Source organism: Protopterus annectens, chromosome 14.part0 (genome assembly GCF_019279795.1).
Source record: "Protopterus annectens isolate FY-2018-M chromosome 14.part0, PAN1.0, whole genome shotgun sequence".
Taxonomy (NCBI): Eukaryota; Metazoa; Chordata; order Ceratodontiformes; family Protopteridae; genus Protopterus; species Protopterus annectens.
Window position 1 is genome coordinate 739,494,852 of NC_056748.1, and position 17,736 is coordinate 739,512,587.

Here is a 17,736-nt window from a genome sequence, read left to right on the forward strand (position 1 = left end):
AGGGAAAGAAGGTGAAAGAGGGAGTGGGAGCAGCTGGATGGCTGTTCTTTGAAGCAATACAGGAGTCCCTCTTGGCTTGGTTTCTTTGGGTCTGGGATACAGGGGAGAGGCGGTGTCACTGAGTGATGAAGAGATGCACCAGTGTGCCTGTTTAGTATTTCACCCCGGCTGAAGCAGAAAGGAAGAGAATCAGATCTTTCAGGAAAACAAACCCCTGCAAAACGCCCAAACAGAAGTACCACTGAAGGGAAGAAAGGGTGGAATCAGTTGTATCCTGACATCCCCACTGATGAGGAGCTAGCACAATGGCAGAGGGGAGAGTTTACTGATGAAAGAGATTGGGGAGAGAAGGGGTGGAGAACCCCAATGGAAAAAATGGAAGCAAATTGACTAGAAGGCGGGTCCCCAGTAGCTAGAGGCACAGTTAGAGCCATTACACCTGGGGACCGACGCCCCTACGTGCCTCTTACCATTTTTTGGAGGGGGGGACCACAACACGTAATGGCTTTAGTAGATACTGGATCAGAAATAACTATTTTTGCAGGCAACCCCCGTAAATTCCGTGGACAGTCTGTGGAGATTGATGGATATGGGGGGGCAAAGACGATAGGTGTCAAAACCAAAGTAAGGATAGCCTTTGGGGATGGTATTCCTAGTGCCATTGTAGCAGTGATAGCTCCTGTACCAGAACACATTTTAGGAATAGATGTTCTAAAGGGTAGGACCTTAGAAACTACAGTAGGGCCATTTAGATTTGGAGTACGGCACTGTTCAGTCAATGCAGTCAAGGCTGTTGTTCGAGGTGATGCCAAGTGGGAACCTTTGCATATTCCCACACCAAAGGTGGTGACCAACATCAAACAATATTGTGTTCCAGGGGGCCATTCAGAAATTACTGAAACAATCCAGGAATTACTTCGTGTTGGCATACTCGAACCAACTGTGAGCCCATTCAATAGCCGGTGTGGCCTGTCAAAAACCTGATGGTTCCTGGCGTATGACGGTAGATTATCGGGCTTGAATAAGGTGGCTCCACCTTTAACTGCAGCAGTGCGGACATTGTTACCATTGTAGAGACTTTCTTCTTCTGCTGGGCGTACCATGCAGTTTTGGACTTAGCAAATGCTTTCTTCTCCATACCTATAGCAGAAGAGAGTAGGGCTCAATTTGCATTTACCTGGGAGGGAGGCAATATACCTTCCAGGTACTTCCACAAGGATATCTACACAGCCCAACCCTTTGCCATGGGCTGGTGGCCAGAGATCTGGCTAAGTTGCAGTTAAATAAAGTGACTGTATTCCATTACATTGATGACATCCTGATTACAGGAAAAAAGCCGGATGTGGACATTGCATTGAAAACAGTGATTGAACACCTTCAGAGCCGAGGGTGGGCAATAAATGAGGATAAAACACAGCAGGGAACATCAGTGAAATTCCTGGGTATGATATGGAATGGAGCAAAAAGAGAAATACCTGCATCGGCTTTAGAAAGCATTCAAAAGATTGCAGTCCCAAAAACAAAACAGCAGGCACAAGCCTTTTTGGGAGCAATGGGCTTTTGGAGAGCATTTGTACCACACCTTGGGCAAGTTTTACGACCTATTCACTATGTGACTAGAAAGAAATGTGACTTTCAGTGGGGTCCTAAACAGCAGATGGCCTTTGAGGAAGCGAAAAAAGCCTTGCAACAAAGTGTGGGACTGGGTCCAATAGACCCACAGCAACCTTTTATTTTGGAAGTGACTGCTGCTAATAATGTCATGTCCTGGGGATTGTGGCAAAACAATGATGTGGGAAAGAAAAGACCACTGGGATTTTGGTCTAAATCCCTGACCAGAGCACAGACTAGATACAGCCCTCTCGAACAGCATGTACTGGCTGTATATACTGCCTTGATTCATGTAGAGGGCTGACCAAACAACAGGCGGTGACAGTGAAAGTAGACTACCCAATCCAGGGGTGGTTCTGAGACAATACTCTGATGACTTCTACTGGAAGCTGGGAAGAGCGTTGTTTGCAGTGACTACCAAACCCACCTTGACATGGAATTTGACCAGCACAGAATACATCAGAACTGTTTGTAGATTAAACTGTGACAGACATCCAGAGAAATGCACTGCCAATCCTGCTGGGGCTTATATCAGAGACTGAATGAATCAGGATTTTCTCTGGCTGAGTCTCCATTAGATTCTTCCTGCATAGCCAATTTCAAAGGGAAAACAGCACTGCAGAAACCAGATCTCCAAATTTGGAGATATATGCTATGGACAACAGTTCAACTGTATTTGATGGTTTAGGACATATAGTAAGATATACAAGAGGATGTAAAACTGTAAGTAGTGCTAAAATTGTTCAGCATGTTAAAACCATTAGATTTCACATGTGAAAATGACTCTTGCATATTGATCTTTAATTATCTTGCTAGTAAAAAGGGAACAAAACAAGTTTGTCCATTTGTAGCATTGCCTTTGCAATTCGGAAGTAATTGGTGGGTGCCTCAGATAGAATCTAATCTCATTGATTATAATGATATGCCCATTGATTTAGCAGGATGTGAGACCTGGCCCCAGGGGTGGGTGTGCATGCTAATTAAAAGAAAGCCTCATCCATGTTTACATAATGGGACTGGAGAATGTGCTTGGCATAGATATATAGTGAATGGGACAGACATTTATCAACTCAATGATACCACAGCTTGTGTAGTATCCTCCTGTAAGCTGGCTTAGAGTGATGGAACAATCACAGACAGTGGAGCACATTGTAAAAGTAATGTACATGCAGTCATTGATTTTTGTACTGGGGAATTGATCAGATTGACTAGATGGATGGACATCACATTAAATGCTAGTATAGAACCATTGCACACTTTTAGATGGCCATCTCTAGTCCACCCAGACTTTAAACAAATTAAGCAGGAAGGGCAAGCTGTACTGCTCCTGCTGAATAAGACTTTACATGATGCGCATCAAACTGTAATTAAAATGATTAAAGACAAAGGTACCATTCTTCAAATTGCAAACGAAATTCAAGACATGTCTGTTTCACATTGGTATGATATTTTATGTGGTCACCAAAGGCTTCTGCCTGGTTTAACTTGCTTTTACACCCTTTATTGCTGACCACAATAGTTTCAGTGTTGTTCTGCTTAATTTCCTACTGCATTTATTGTAAGGTTATGAAAAAATACAATAAGATGCTGTCAATTTTGCACATTATTAGAAGCACACAGCGATCATTGCTTAGTGCAAGGGGTGGCCTGTGACGGATCCACACAGTTTACCTGATTTTTGATGCCCTAAGCCATTGAACTGCTGTGTGTTTGTAGGTGTGCTTGATGTTAGATTGATATGCTGTTAATTGAATAAATACATGATATGCTGCTTAATATTATAAATCTAAAAGAATTATGCTTCAAAGGCAAGCCTTGCACACTGATGCTGGCATAACTGAACTTTAGTTAACCTTTGGAGTTGTTTGCCAGTTTAAAAGTTGTTTACCAGACAGAGGGGATTTCAAAGAGGAACTATACCACAGGTGTGTGGGCAAACGGCTTTCTAAAAGGAGGAAGTAATGTATAAAACTAGACATTACGGGGCTTGTTGACAACTCAGGAAATGATTTGTAATGTTTTAAAACAGTTCATTAGCTCATGAATAAACTGGTGATCTAAATATCATCAGCTGAATGATTACCTAATGGCCTAGGTGTAATCAATTGAACCTATTGACCCTATGCCATGCTCAAACCTATAAAAGGCTCAGAGGTTGGTAATAGATTGGAACTCATCATCATCCGGATCTGATTGAAGCAAGAGCCTGAACTGAGCATACAGCATTGCCTGCCAGTGTCGGCCCTGTCTTGACTGAACAGATAGCTGTACTGAATAGGTTTGGAGTCCCCTATCAGTGGCAAAGATGATTCTCTTTTGCATATGCTTGTATCCGGATCTGATTGAAGCAAGAGCCTGAACTGAGCATACAGCATTGCCTGCCAGTGTCGGCCCTGTCTTGACTGAACAGATAGCTGTACTGAATAGGTTTGGAGTCCCCCTATCAGTGGCAAAGATGATTTTCTTTTTGCATATGCTTGTAAGTACATGATTTAACAGTTTTTATAATTGTTAATGTGATAGGTCATAGGTTAGGTTTTGCATATTAATGTGATAGGTTTTTTTGCATATTGACTAGTCAATTGCTTTTTTTGTTACAAACCTTAATTGTTAAAAGCTAAAAATAAAATTGCTAAAGTTTGAGCCTTGGTCTCTTGTGTCATCTCTAATACTGTATTAACCACAGAATTTAGTAACCTGACCAGAACACCATCTATCTGAATTAGTGATAATTCAAACGGATGTAAAAAATCAAAAAAAGTAGGGGAAGTTTCCCGATGTCCTGAAAAAACTTCCGCTAGTAGTAGAGATGGCACCTTGGCTCTCCCCAGTGAAAAAAGGCCACCAGCCTAGTGGAACAAACCAAGTCAACAAAGGACGGATGGACAGATGCCCAGATGGACGGATGGATAGAAAAACAAACAAACAAATAATAATGGAAAATATGCAGTACCTAAACAATAAAAAGATTAAAAGTGGGAGATAATGTTTTAACAAAATAATGGAAATTAATCCTAAAAGACAAGAAGAAGAAAAACGATTATTAAGTTAGCATATACTACTAATATTAACAGACTAATCAATATTTGAATGATAAAATATCTCGAGACATAAATCTGATTCTTACTGTAAGATATTTTTAATAACTATTCACGTGAATATTTATTTATAATAGCCAACACAAGTCTGATATCTACCTTTTTTCTGTGATAGTCTGAAATACATTGGAGTAAACTGACAAAATCAAGGTATGATAAGTTAAACAAATAACTTGCTTACATTACATCAGAAAAAGACTGCTACAACAGGCTATTTTATCATATTATGCTTGTAATACAGGCAAATGTGATATCTCTCTCTCTCTCTCTCTCTCTCTCTCTCGACAGTGCAACAAGTCACCAGTCAGTCAATATACAACAGAATAACAAACTAAAACAATTTCAAACCTTAATGGACAAATTATTGGATCACAGCAAACTTTAATACATGTGAAACCTTCTCTTTAAAGGCTGCTAAATATAGCAAAATAATTCATTCACCCATCCACAGCCCCTTTCCCCATTTTTACACATGTGGTTGGGGTATCACTTCAACAGTGACAATGAACTACAGCCAAGTTCACACTGCTGGGTGGTTAGTCCTGCCATGGCTGTTCTTCCATATCACACACATCTGCATGCACACACACACATCTAATACCAATTTAGAGTGTCCAATCCACCTACTGCATACTTTTGGAATGTGGGAGGAAACCACGTGACCACGGGGAGGAGATGCAGACTCCACATATCAAAAGTATTCACAAATAAAAAATAAAATTAATAAAATCCTAATGCAACATAATTTCAAATATTGTCTTGAAGAGCTGACTTACCTCACTTAAGCATATCTTTATCAGGCATCTTAAAGAGGTGATTCATTTTAGTTAACTAGATTATTAAAATATAAAATGGAAATGAGAACAGGTGTTTAAGACTTCAAAAGACACTGTAAAGAATATCTACATTTTTACTTTAATACTAGTTACTAAAAGTAGGCAAGGCTTGTCAAACAGTCTTTTTTACCTCACAAAATCCCAGTCTCAATACAAAGTAAAAAACCTGTACGCTATACCAAAGTCCCGATGAGCTTCAAAGCACAAACAACTCCAAATAAACAGCAACAGGACACTGCTGTGTTGATAAAATGTAGATAAAATTTAATCCAACATAGACAGATAAAACACCAGGTAAGTGCTTTCGGGTTACACCCTTCATCAGACAAAGATACAGTCTTCAAACAACATTTTTAAAAGATAAGACAACCAATAGCATCTAGTGAAAAACCCGCCTATTTTGGAGGGTGGGTTTAACTGGAATGACATCATTTAATCCTGGTATCCTGTGTGCCATAAACTCTATGATCCATCTTGATTCAGCCAAAGCTGTCTGATGTTTTACATCACCCCCCCTACTGTTTGGTTTGATGTTAACAATAGCCCTAAATTTGAAGCTATGTGTAGGGTTGCCACTGATATGCCTATATAAGGCATTACTCGGGTCACTATTCCTGACGCTGCTCAAGTGCTTGCAAGATTCTAACCTTAAACATATTGTTGGTCATTCCAACATAGAAACAAGGACATTCAACACATTCGGCTAAGTACACTATGTTCATGGTCCTACATGTGGCCCTCCCTTTTAAATGAAACACCTTCTTAGTTACTGGATGTATAAATGTGGTTTCTTTATTGATATGACTACAGGCCTTGCATATCCCACAGGGAAGTGTTCCTGCAGTAAACTTCAGAGATCCACCTTGACCACTCATCTTCTCCTTACACAATAGATCTTTAAGATTCCTATTTCTCCTATATCGGAATCTAGGACTATTGTCAACAATCTCCCTTAGTCCAATATCATTGGTTAAAATATTCCAATTGTTTTGTACAATCCTATTAATGTCTTTTATGTTGCTGCCATATGTGAAACTCAGTTTGGGACCCATTTGCACGCATGCATTGTTATCATTTGACGATTCCCCTCCATATGTTCTCTTTAACCAGGGCTTATATCTAGTCCGTCTTAATTTAACACTATCATCAATAGCACAATGTGCCAGTCTTTCATTGTAGCCTCTGTCCTTAAAACATTTGTCTAATTTATCCAACTCTTCATCAAATTGTGTATCCATAGCACTCACCCTGGATATACGACTGACCTGCCCCTTTACAATATTTGGAAAAATATGTCGGGGGTGCATGCTATCGTAGGACAGCAAAGTGTTTTGCCAACACTCTTTCCTATACAAACTAGAAATAAAACCTTCCTGCGTCTGTTCTACACAAACATCCAAAAACTCTATATGAGTGTAGGATGTTGTGGCAGTAAATTTCAAGAATGTGGTGGTGGAGTGGATGTAAGAAAGAAAGCGGTCAAATAAATTACAGTCTCCATTCCATAAAATAAAAATATCATCCACAAAACGGGCATACATACTTATGTAGCCCTTCCATACTTCGTTATTCAGAATTGTGGAGGATTCCCATTTGGAGAGAACCAGATTGGTGTAGGTGTTAGCACAGGGGGTGCCCATGGCTACCCCCTGTGCTTGTCTGTATATCGAACCTGCTCCTATAAACACATTATTTTCCAAGACAAGTGTCAGCAAATCCTTCACTAACTCAATTTTATATGAATCCACATCTTGCTTTGCAAGAAGCTCACCCACTGCTGTTGTGCCATAATCATTCGGGATGACAGTGAATAAACTGTTAACATCTAATGTAATCATTAACAGTCCATCCATTCCATTGGGTCTAACTATACCCCCCAGTATCCTCAGGAAGTGTCCTGTATCCACTAGTATGTTATCTATCCGTTCCATATATGGTTTAAGAGTGGCTTCCAACCATATCGATATGTTCTCAGTAACCCAACCCCTGCCAGACACTATAGGTCGCAGGGGTGGGTTACTTAGGGATTTGTGTATTTTAGGCAAAGCCTTGAATACTGGTGTGACTGGTTTGTCCACCCGTAAAAACTCATGTGTATCAGGTGTGATCCTCATATCATACAATAAAGACCCTAAACGCTGGTGCACCTTATCAATGACCAGTCTAACACCTAGGGGATTAATCTCCAAATAAGTATCATCTGTTAACATGTTTTTTACTTTCTCATTATACCATGCAGTGTCTAAAACCACCACTGCACCTCCCTTGTCAGCCCCTTTAATAGTTAGGTCTTTGTTATTCATCAAACATTGTAAAGCCATTTTCTGTGGTATAGTTAGATTGTAATATCTGGTAAAATTACCATCTGAAAAGTATTTAATTAAATCCCTCTCACAGCCATTCATAAAAAGATTCAGTGTGGGTGTAAAAGGTGGCACAAAGCTACTCGTTTTTTTAGGAAAAGCAACATTATTTTCAGTATTACCAAACATTACCTTCAACATGACATTGCGACAAAACAGCATCAAGTCCATAATAATTTCATTGTAAGAACAAACCTTACTGGGTACAAAGGTAAAGCCTTTGTTCAGTACTGTCAATTCATCTCTATTTAGCGTATAAGAAGATAAGTTGTAAACAATACCAGTACTGACATGAGTAGTCAATAGAGAATCTTTCTTCTTTTGTCCATGTCCCTGTCTTCGCTTAAAGATCTCTTCCATACTCCTTTCTTCCTTACTGCAGCTGGTAGCCTGTCCAAAAAACCTTCATGCACTTGGGCTACCTTCGGTCGTGCTCCAGAGGCATATGCAGTACTTTCATTGACCATGGATGTCTTTGCTTAAAGATCTCTTCCATACTCCTTTCTTCCTTACTGCAGCTGGTAGCCTGTCCAAAAAACCTTCATGCACTTGGGCTACCTTCGGTCGTGCTCCAGAGGCATATACAGTACTTTCATTGACCATGGAGTTTGTAGTTGTGGAAGCCGTCGGTAATAAGGTCACCTCATCGGAACTAGTACTCTCTATCAAAGCGGAGCTTGCAGATGCATCATGGACAGTCATTGTACTTCCTTCCGACACAACATTTAATCCATGTGTAGCCTGGCCATTGCCACTGTTTCCCTCATCACTACTCACATTCTGTGCATCTAATGCGAGCGGAAGCAATTCTGTAGTGTTTCCTGCAAAGTTAGTCACGCTTTTTCCACGTAGATCATAGTCACGCCCCCCAGCAACAGGATGCGTTACTGACTTCCTTGGTATCCGTTTGTTAGTGTCCGTTGGTGCCTGATTATGCCTTGGCCAAACGAAGATATTCCCATTGGAGAAATCTTCAAAATCTCTTTTAATTTTACTTAACTTTGTATTGCGCAGCTTCTCAGCGTTGCTATGAAAAGATTCATGCAGCGCTGCCAGTCTCTGCACATACTTGGAGTCAGTGAACTCAGAGTCTAATTTGCTTTGTAGCTGCTGAACTTCTAACTTCAGCCCTTCTAATTCAGGGGCAAAAAACTCATTCAAAAGGTTCATGTATTGGAAACTAGTGTTGATATTCAGTGTTTGCCACCTCGCTAGTAGATCCGGATATCGATCTCCCTGGGCTGGCATGCAGAGTATCCTCATGCCCCTAGGCACTATGCCATATTCGAGACATGCTTCTAAATGGAAGGATTGCCATTGTAAATGTTGCATTTTGTTCATTTTAAAGGAAAGATCATGTAATAAGTCCTCAAAAGTTCTATCTACTGCCACTGGTACAGATTTACCTTGTTGTCCATCCTTCTTGACAATAAAACCTAGGTTCAATAATGGATTATCTTTCATAACCAAGGTTTTGTTCCAACGACAGTTACTTACTTCACCTGAACCGACATTCAGGGAAGAAACATCAACTCCAGTTGTATCCCTCACAGCATGTATAGCGTAACAAAATCCCAGTCTATTAGTCTCCCACCTTATCTGACCCCAGCCTACTTTACTGACTAGAGCTATCACAAATTGACAGACATGTCAGTCAATTTACCACTCAAATTCTTTCAGCACTGTGGTAGGTGGCTTCATTCCGTTCTACCCAGAGACAGCATAACTCAATAATAATAATAATAATAATAATTTAACGTGGCCTATATTACAGACATTATGAACATTATTGCATTTAATTTTACAGTGCTTCGTATATCTGGTCATATCATATCATGGTCACATGCTTTGCCTGCTTGTCTCATACCAATTAGTAAAGAATGGTTGAAAGTCATTATACTGGTAATCACTCCTGTATATGCAGCATGATAAGACCAGTTATCGAGAACAAAGTGCTCATTGTGATGTGTATCACTAAACATATGAAACAATTAGAAAGATCCAAAGGTTCTTAACTAAAATGATCACAGGCCTAAAGCAGCTGAAATATCAAGTTAGGCTGGAAGCTTTACCACTTTAGTCAGTGCCTTACATATTTTTAATGGAAGATCTCTGTTTTGCATATCATAGCATTAGTGATTTGGTTTTTGTAGAATTCTTGTATTTCTGTAAATCTAATGGATCCAATACCAGGACCAGGGACTTACATATTTACCAACAGATAAATAAATCATAGTGGAGGATCAGGCTTATAACCCATCTCCTCTCTAATCGGTTTGTTAAGCATTGTGACTCACTATCTACTTTTAAAAGTAATCTTTATGACTGAATTTACTATGTAACTGACCTGTATGTCCTCCTGGAGAAAGGAGATGCAGCCACGGAATATCAGTGAATCAATATACATGTGTGTATTGTTGCTGTAAACCCTGATGACTGCTTTTAATCATTAAAGTTTACTGCTGTCTTTTTTCATTGAAAGCACTCATGTTCAAGTACCAGAAATGTTGATGTTAGGAACATGGAGAGTTATTTTGTTATACGTGCTGTGGCTTTGTGAAGGTAAGTGGAGTTTTGTGCTAATGCCAAAACTTTCAAATATACAGAAAGTTTTGGCATTATGTTTAGGAGTTTGTGTGAGTGTGTGTGTGTTTGTGGGTTAAGGTTAAAGCTACATCTAGGGAAAAGGACTAATTTAGTGTGTGTGTGTGTGTGTGTGTGTGTGTGTGTGTGTGTGTGTGTGTGTGTGTGTGTGTGTGTGTGTGTGTGTGTGTGTGTGTGTGTCTGTGTGTGTGTGTGTGTGTGTGTGTGTGTGTGTGTGTGTGTGTGTGTGTGTGTGTGTGTGTGTGTGTGTGTGTGTGCATTCATATTTCCTAAGTGACCTGAAGGACTAAATTGGGTGACAGGTGTATGGAAAGAGCTGTTGACAAGGAAATGTGTAGAGTTGTGATTAGAAAAGTGGAAAGGTTAGGGTTAGCATGTGTGAATAAGGTGATACAGTACCCTCCATCAATCCCTACTCATGTACTAACCATAACCTTACCACTCCCACAAACTCTTCCCCTAAGAGTACCACTGTTCAGATAATATGCCTGAAGGTATTGCTATCCCTCCCCCTTGAGATGAATGATCACAAAAAGAAAATGTTTGCTTTTTTTGTACAATCAGTATAGTTATGAAGTTTTTTTTTTTTTACGGTGCGAGTTTCAATGTGCCGAAATCAATGTAATGTGAGTCAATGTTTCTGTGCACCAATTTATATAACATACATGCGCGTGTGTGTGTGTGTGTGTGTGTGTGTGTGTGTGTGTGTGTGTGTGTGTGTGTGTGTGTGTGTGTGTGGCTACAGTAGTGGAGTTTGGTATTACTGGCTTGAATGCACCTATAAAGACTTAAAAAGTAAAGTCATGGGCATTCAAAAAACATGTAAATGGAACACTGGTGTGTCTTTATGGGATTACTTGCATATATCCCATGAGCCTCTACCACAAGAGGTTAAAGGGTTTACACAGTGAGGACTCCAGCTTGGTTTGGTCTTTCTCACAGTTTTTACTCAATGGTTTGTCTGAGTGACTTTTGTACCATTTGGTTTATGTGTTGTTTGGTATATTTTGCAGGTACTCTTAGTTGTATGGACATCAGGTTTAATTTCAAGCCCTGAGTTTCTAAACAGTAGTGAAACAATCTGCTTGGGCTGTCTTGATGAGGTCATAAAAAGGCTGAAATATGAATGTCTACAGCTAGTGGTGGTAGGCTTTATTGGTCCGAATGCTCCTATAATGACTTAAAAGTAAAAAGTCATAGGTATTCAGAAACCATGTAGCTGGATCGCCAGTATGTCCTAGGTCTAGGGAAGGCGAAAAAATGTAGTGTTTTGAGTGTGTGTTCATGTTTGCTAAGTGACCTGAAGGGATAGGTTAGGTGCCAGCTTTAGTATTTTATGTATTTATTATGTATGTAAAGCAAGTGCTTGTGTGTCTTCTGTAGCAATACTGTTAGAGAAAGAGTTTTTGATAAGATAATGTGTAGCGCTGTGGTTAGCACAGTGACAGGGTTAGGGTTAGCACACAGTGCGCACTCTAGCCTGGCTGGGTCTTTCTTGCAGTTTTTACTGTACTGTTTGTATAACCCTTTTACACTTTGGTTTGGATGTTGGTTCCTTGTGCATAGCCTACACTAATTCTCCCTATGTTTAAGGGACTTTGAACCACTGCAACACTGGCCAAATCAGCTTTCTAGGGACCTTGTCATATGATTTCTCTAAGTCTAGGAATGCCCAGTTGGACTCTTTCCTCATCTCTAGCTTTATCACAGCTATCTATCTGCAAACATCAGGTTGTTTGGGCTGCCTCCTGATCTGATTCTGAACTTGTCATCTCCCATCTTACTTTCTACTATTCTCCATATTCATTATTAATCACCCTAGCCAGAACATTTCATACTGTGTGACAGGACTTTGATACCTCTGAACTCGCCAAAGTTGTGGATGCCCCCCTTTGTTCTTGTACATTGGCACTAGCGTGCTTATTCTCCAGTCATCTGGGATACATCTTTTTTTCATACTGCTATGAGTACCCTTAGGAGCCATGTCTCCGCTGTCTCATCCAATATCTTGATCATATCAGCTGTGAGCCTGCTGCTTTCCCTGACTTCATCTTCCTTACTGTTGTTTTACTTCTGGGGGGCTCCGCCTCTTATTTTACTGTAGGCTGTGTCTAGGGCAGTAAAGCTTCTGTGAGGTTTTCTTCATTGAAAAACTGCTGGAAGTACTACTTCCATCTGCCTTTGATGGCCTGTGGACTGGTGAGTAGGCTGTTGCTGGCATCTCTTATGAAGGGTGCCTGACTACTTTCTTTATATTTCTGTCTTTACCTTGCTACCTGCTGGAGTTGCTTTGTTGTGCTATCTACTGAGTCAATTTTCAGAAGCTAGTAGAATGCACTGATGCCTTGTTCTTTGCTACTGCAACTCCTCTCTTAGCCACTTTGTTAGCCAACCAGCATTTTATTCCCTCTCTCACTTTTTCCTGCACTCCTTTCTACTGATGACTTCCTGGACTTCTGCATTCCACCAGCTGCTTTCCTTATGCACCTTATTTCCATACCTGTCTCTGCCTCACATCTGTTCTATAGTCCTCACACATGCTGTTTTAAGGCACTGGCATTATTCTTCATCTCCACCTATTTTATTTCCTCTTCTTCCTGAGGAGCTAGAGTCCAGAGTAATTCCATGAACTCTTGTTCTTTCTCTACAGTTAACTTCCTGGTCTTCAGCTTAGTCTATGTTGACTTACAGACTTCTCTGACTACTGCTTTGTAGCTGATTGTGCAACCAATACTTTATGTTGTGGGCTGACTGTTTCACAGGGGATGACTTTGCAATCACTGATTCTATCCTAGTGCCTTTTCCTTACTAGGAGGAAATAGTTGCATGTTGGTTATTCTTGTATGCAATCTTGTGACTGCCGCTTTTTTGCTGAATCACGTGTTGGCCATCATCAAGCTATTTGATAGAGGCTAGAATGGCCTCTTGTCTTTATTCCTGTTGCCCACACAGACCTAGGCAGTTCTCATATCCTGTTCTGTATGACTCAATATGTACATTCAGGTCCGCCATTATCACCAACTCATGTTGTCATACTTTATCTAGTAGGTCTTACAGCTGTTGCCAAAATGCACTCTTTTCCTCGCTATCACAACCCTGCTATGGGGCATAGGCTGATATTATGAAGAGTGCCTTGTCCTTATACATATGTCTGATTGCCATAAGTCTGTCACTAATTCTGATGACATTCCCTCACTATATTCTGAAGCCTCTCCCTCACAATTCCCACATTATTTTTATCTTATCCTCCTCCCGTGTAGCAGACTCTGAACACCAAGCCAGGTGTGTGTGTGTGTATGTTTGCGTGTGTGCTTTCTTTTCTACTTTTATTGTTCATAGGTTCATACTAGGCTATCTGCCCTGGGGCAATTATAAGCCTAGCCCGATTAAATGGAACTTACTAGGTGCAATAACAATGGGATATGATAAATCTGTCATGTAGCATTTATTTATCACCATCCTATATATATGCCATCTAACACTTATCACCAGCATATCCATTATTAACCACTTAAAGAAGCTTGCCAAGCATGGTAAATAAACAAAAATAGATAAAAGTAGTTATGCTGCCTAATACATGAAATCACACTGACTGGTTACATAATTATTTTAACTCTCGAGTTTCTCAGTTCTTAAGGAAGTGCATAACTTCCCTAAACTTAGGGTGAAACTTTTTCAGTTTGCACACCTCATATCCCCATTCATTTCATCCTAGCTCTCAACCAATGAGGGACAAATCTCTACAGAAACAGAGACAAATCTAGAAACAGTCAGGTACACTTAAAATATTAGTTCTATTAACTTCAAATACTGACAGAAAAAATGAATTAATATACATTTTCTGAACATACTCTCAATTGTCCATATTTTTCTCAGAATGTCTACATTTTTTCCCTTATATTTCGGTCTGTTCCTCATAAAATTTGTGATTTTCTGGCAAATCATTGAGGATTGAAGTCATTAAATAATGACTTACATTTGAGTTTCAGACTACATGTCCTTCAGAAATTGCATGCTAACACAAATCCTGTTCATCTAGCAACTTACTGAGTTTATAAGAGCAATATTTAAAAGCTGTCCCTATTTTTGGGTCTTTCTACCTCGTTACTTTGGGTTTTCTCCAGATTTCTTGCACTAAGAGGTTTTGAGGTACGTTTCTGTAATAAAATAAGTCTTATCTATAACATTAATTGTTGTCATCATTCATTTAAGTGTAATCCGCCACCAGTTTTTAGGAGGGATTAAGAGGAACACTGCTAGCAACTGAGTCAAAATCAGAGATGTCCTTGATAATTAGGGACAGTTGAGCGGTATGAGTCATCTGTATGCCTATATTTACTTGTATATATCTGTATACACAGACACGTATGCGCACACATGTATATGCCTATATACCTGTGTGTGTTTGTATAGCTAGACACAAATACAGGCAGCCACGCAGTCATATATTTAGACCATACCTCTCAAGTGTACCTCATTACAAGGAACGCACCTCATTTGGGGTCTTAAAAAGTTAATGTTCCTCGAAATTCCTCAAAGTTCCACATTGAAAGAGTCTGTCACATATTCAGTATTAGGAATTTTTTTAAGTAAAATCCATGGTAAATTGACATTATCATATTAATTCATTAAAGGATCTTCTTTATAAGTAAAGCCAGCATATTTTAACTATCCTATGACCTTCCTAGTTGAAATTGTTAGTAAGCCATTAGTATGTGTTCCACATTTTGTCCATTTGTTCCACATTATGAAGGCGAGTGTTCCTCATTTTGGCGATGGAAGGTTGAGAGCTATGATTTACACACACACACACACACACACACACACTTAATGTACGTCTATATTGCGCAAACTGCGGAATCTCCGTACAATTCACTACCGTTGTTTAAGTTACACCCGTGGCAAAATCGCTAAGTTTCATCACGGTTTATTTTCCTTTGCCCAGCCTTAGAAACCTAAAGCAGAAATATTGCATGTGATACGTTAAGAGGACTGATCAAATGAGGATGCCGTGAATCTTCCTAGGTCATTCACCCTACTGTAGCAATTGTTGCAGCGTGACAAGAAGGGTGGTCAGCCTTAAATAAGAAATTATTTCTTCATACTCATTCAGGTAAACAACACGTCATGCACGCCCGCGGGAGCATTATGAAACAGCTGATAGGGCACAAAAACTTGCCAACATTATTTCATTCGTCCTTCTACACAATGCACTAGTGCCGCACTTGCTATGAGGCCGAATTTTAATTACAGTGGACTGGAAGCCGAAAAACAGCAGACGCCTGTGAACCAATAGAACCCCGTCAAGCTGATGCCAACCAATTCAGCCAATAGTAACAGAGAATTCGCTGTGCCTCTAGCCACCACTTAAACAAGACTTAGCACTCCTCGTTTTCAAAGCATCACCTAGCTGCAGCTTGTGTGCTGCCGTGTTACCAACGTACAGGTGGGTCTGCATACATTTCTCATCATAGTGTGTATGCTAACAGCTTACAAAGGTAAGAAATACATACCTGGTATCTCTCTATGAGAAATTTGAATTTTTTGGCAATTTTCAATTCGGTCATGATTTCAGGAATTTATTAATATTATGAAACAGCAACGTCTGGGCACATGGGTTTACAGCTAAAATAAGAGCTGCGTGTTATGTTTATGCTGCATTTTTATTTGTATGTGCATCACAAGCGTTGGCTAAGATGCAGTTTTGCTGTTGTTATGCAGTCATTACAGGGATCGAATGATCACTTGAATTCACAAATGCAGTATTTCTTAAATGTGTTCTACATTGTTTTAACAAAAGCTAAATGTACTTGAGTCCTTTAAGGTATGCACATCTCAAGTCACAGCTGGGTAAGGTACATATTGTAATCTGCCTTTGAAAATAATAATTTATCCTCATTTTGCTGCAGGATTCTTCTTGATTATTATGGTAGCGGAGGCAGCAAAAATCCTGCAGAGTGATGTTCAGCCATCACAGATAATTCTAGATGGGTATTTCTGCTGCATAATCTGAACGCAGTTGCCAGAAGAGCAAGTCATCGTTTAGAATTGGATTTTTAAATCAGGTTCCTGCATTTTTGGTACAATCAAGAATGAATATAATAGTAATAATAATATATTCAGACGGTATTGGTTCCTATCCAGAATTGTTTCATGCCAAATGTCTGTTGCTTGTTGAAGGAGGTTTTGGCTTCTTGCAGCCCTGACCTGAATAGAGTGGGCACTGAAACTGAATGAATGAATACGTGACATATACAGCAATACATAGTGATAAAAGACAGTAAGACATAGTGATGAAAGCAGTTTCATGGTTTTAGTCAGAATGTGTCATACATTCTGTACCATAATTTGAATGGGATTTCCAGGCACGTGAGATATTCAGATGTTTAATACATTGTGTTTTGCTTAATTTGGAGTGCTTTCATTTAATGAATATTTGTTGCAAATCCAGTTAATGGAGAAGACGCCTTTCTTGTTTGGGTAGTGTTTTACAACTTGGGTTGTAGTCATGAGAATGCTGCATCACTGTAATTTGTTTTATCCGTTGAACTTAAAGGTGACATGGATTTGAAAAAAAGAAGGCCTTTGTTTGCAGGCTAAGGGGTAAGCATAACTCATAGTAATGGGCAGCTATGTAAGTTAAAAAGATTGACTGAAAACCAGAAAGTGCAGAGGTGATTATTTACAATTATGTTATTTGTGTACCAACCTTTCCAGAGCACATTATAGCTTTATGGAATGAAACATAAGAATATTTTTTGTACTTGCTAAATCAGGGCTGATATCAGTGTGTCATCACACTTGTTTCTGTTTGGTGGTATGAAAAGGAAGATAAAAAGTAAAATGACATCTCTTTCATTTATGTGCTTCTGTTCTAAGTTTCAAGCCAATTTATTGAAAACTGCCTGAGTCAGTTACTGACTTGAAATTACATCCAGCAACTAGTAAAACACTTAGAAAACTAATTCTGCTGTCAGTTTTCCAAGTGCTTATCAGCTTTCTTTCTCTTGACTTGCCCCTATATAGCCCACTTGTAAAGGGCAAATAGAGGTGTAAACAATAGATGTAGGATAGTGGTTTGATAGACAGCTCTGTGATGACAACTGTTAAACAGGCGAAAGTGTTAAAGACACATTTGTACAGGAATGGAAGTTGCTCTGTACAGGGAAAATCCTCTTTTTCCAAAGGTGCAATGGCCTCAGAATTGATTATGTCAAGTAAGGT

General features: G+C 39.6%; 1 protein-coding gene across 2 annotated transcripts in view; it reads left to right on the forward strand.

The window, feature by feature from the left end:
• The first annotated feature begins 15,764 nt into the window (after positions 1-15,764).
• Positions 15,765-17,736, forward strand: part of SCD (stearoyl-CoA desaturase) — a 110,379-nt gene continuing 108,407 nt past the window's right edge. Inside the window, exon 1 of one of the 2 annotated variants that reach the window (XM_044056481.1) lies at positions 15,765-15,958. The gene's annotated coding sequence lies outside the window, so the exon portion shown is untranslated. Of the gene's footprint in view, positions 16,011-17,736 lie in introns of both variants that reach the window. The other variant, XM_044056480.1, reaches the window with a different exon arrangement.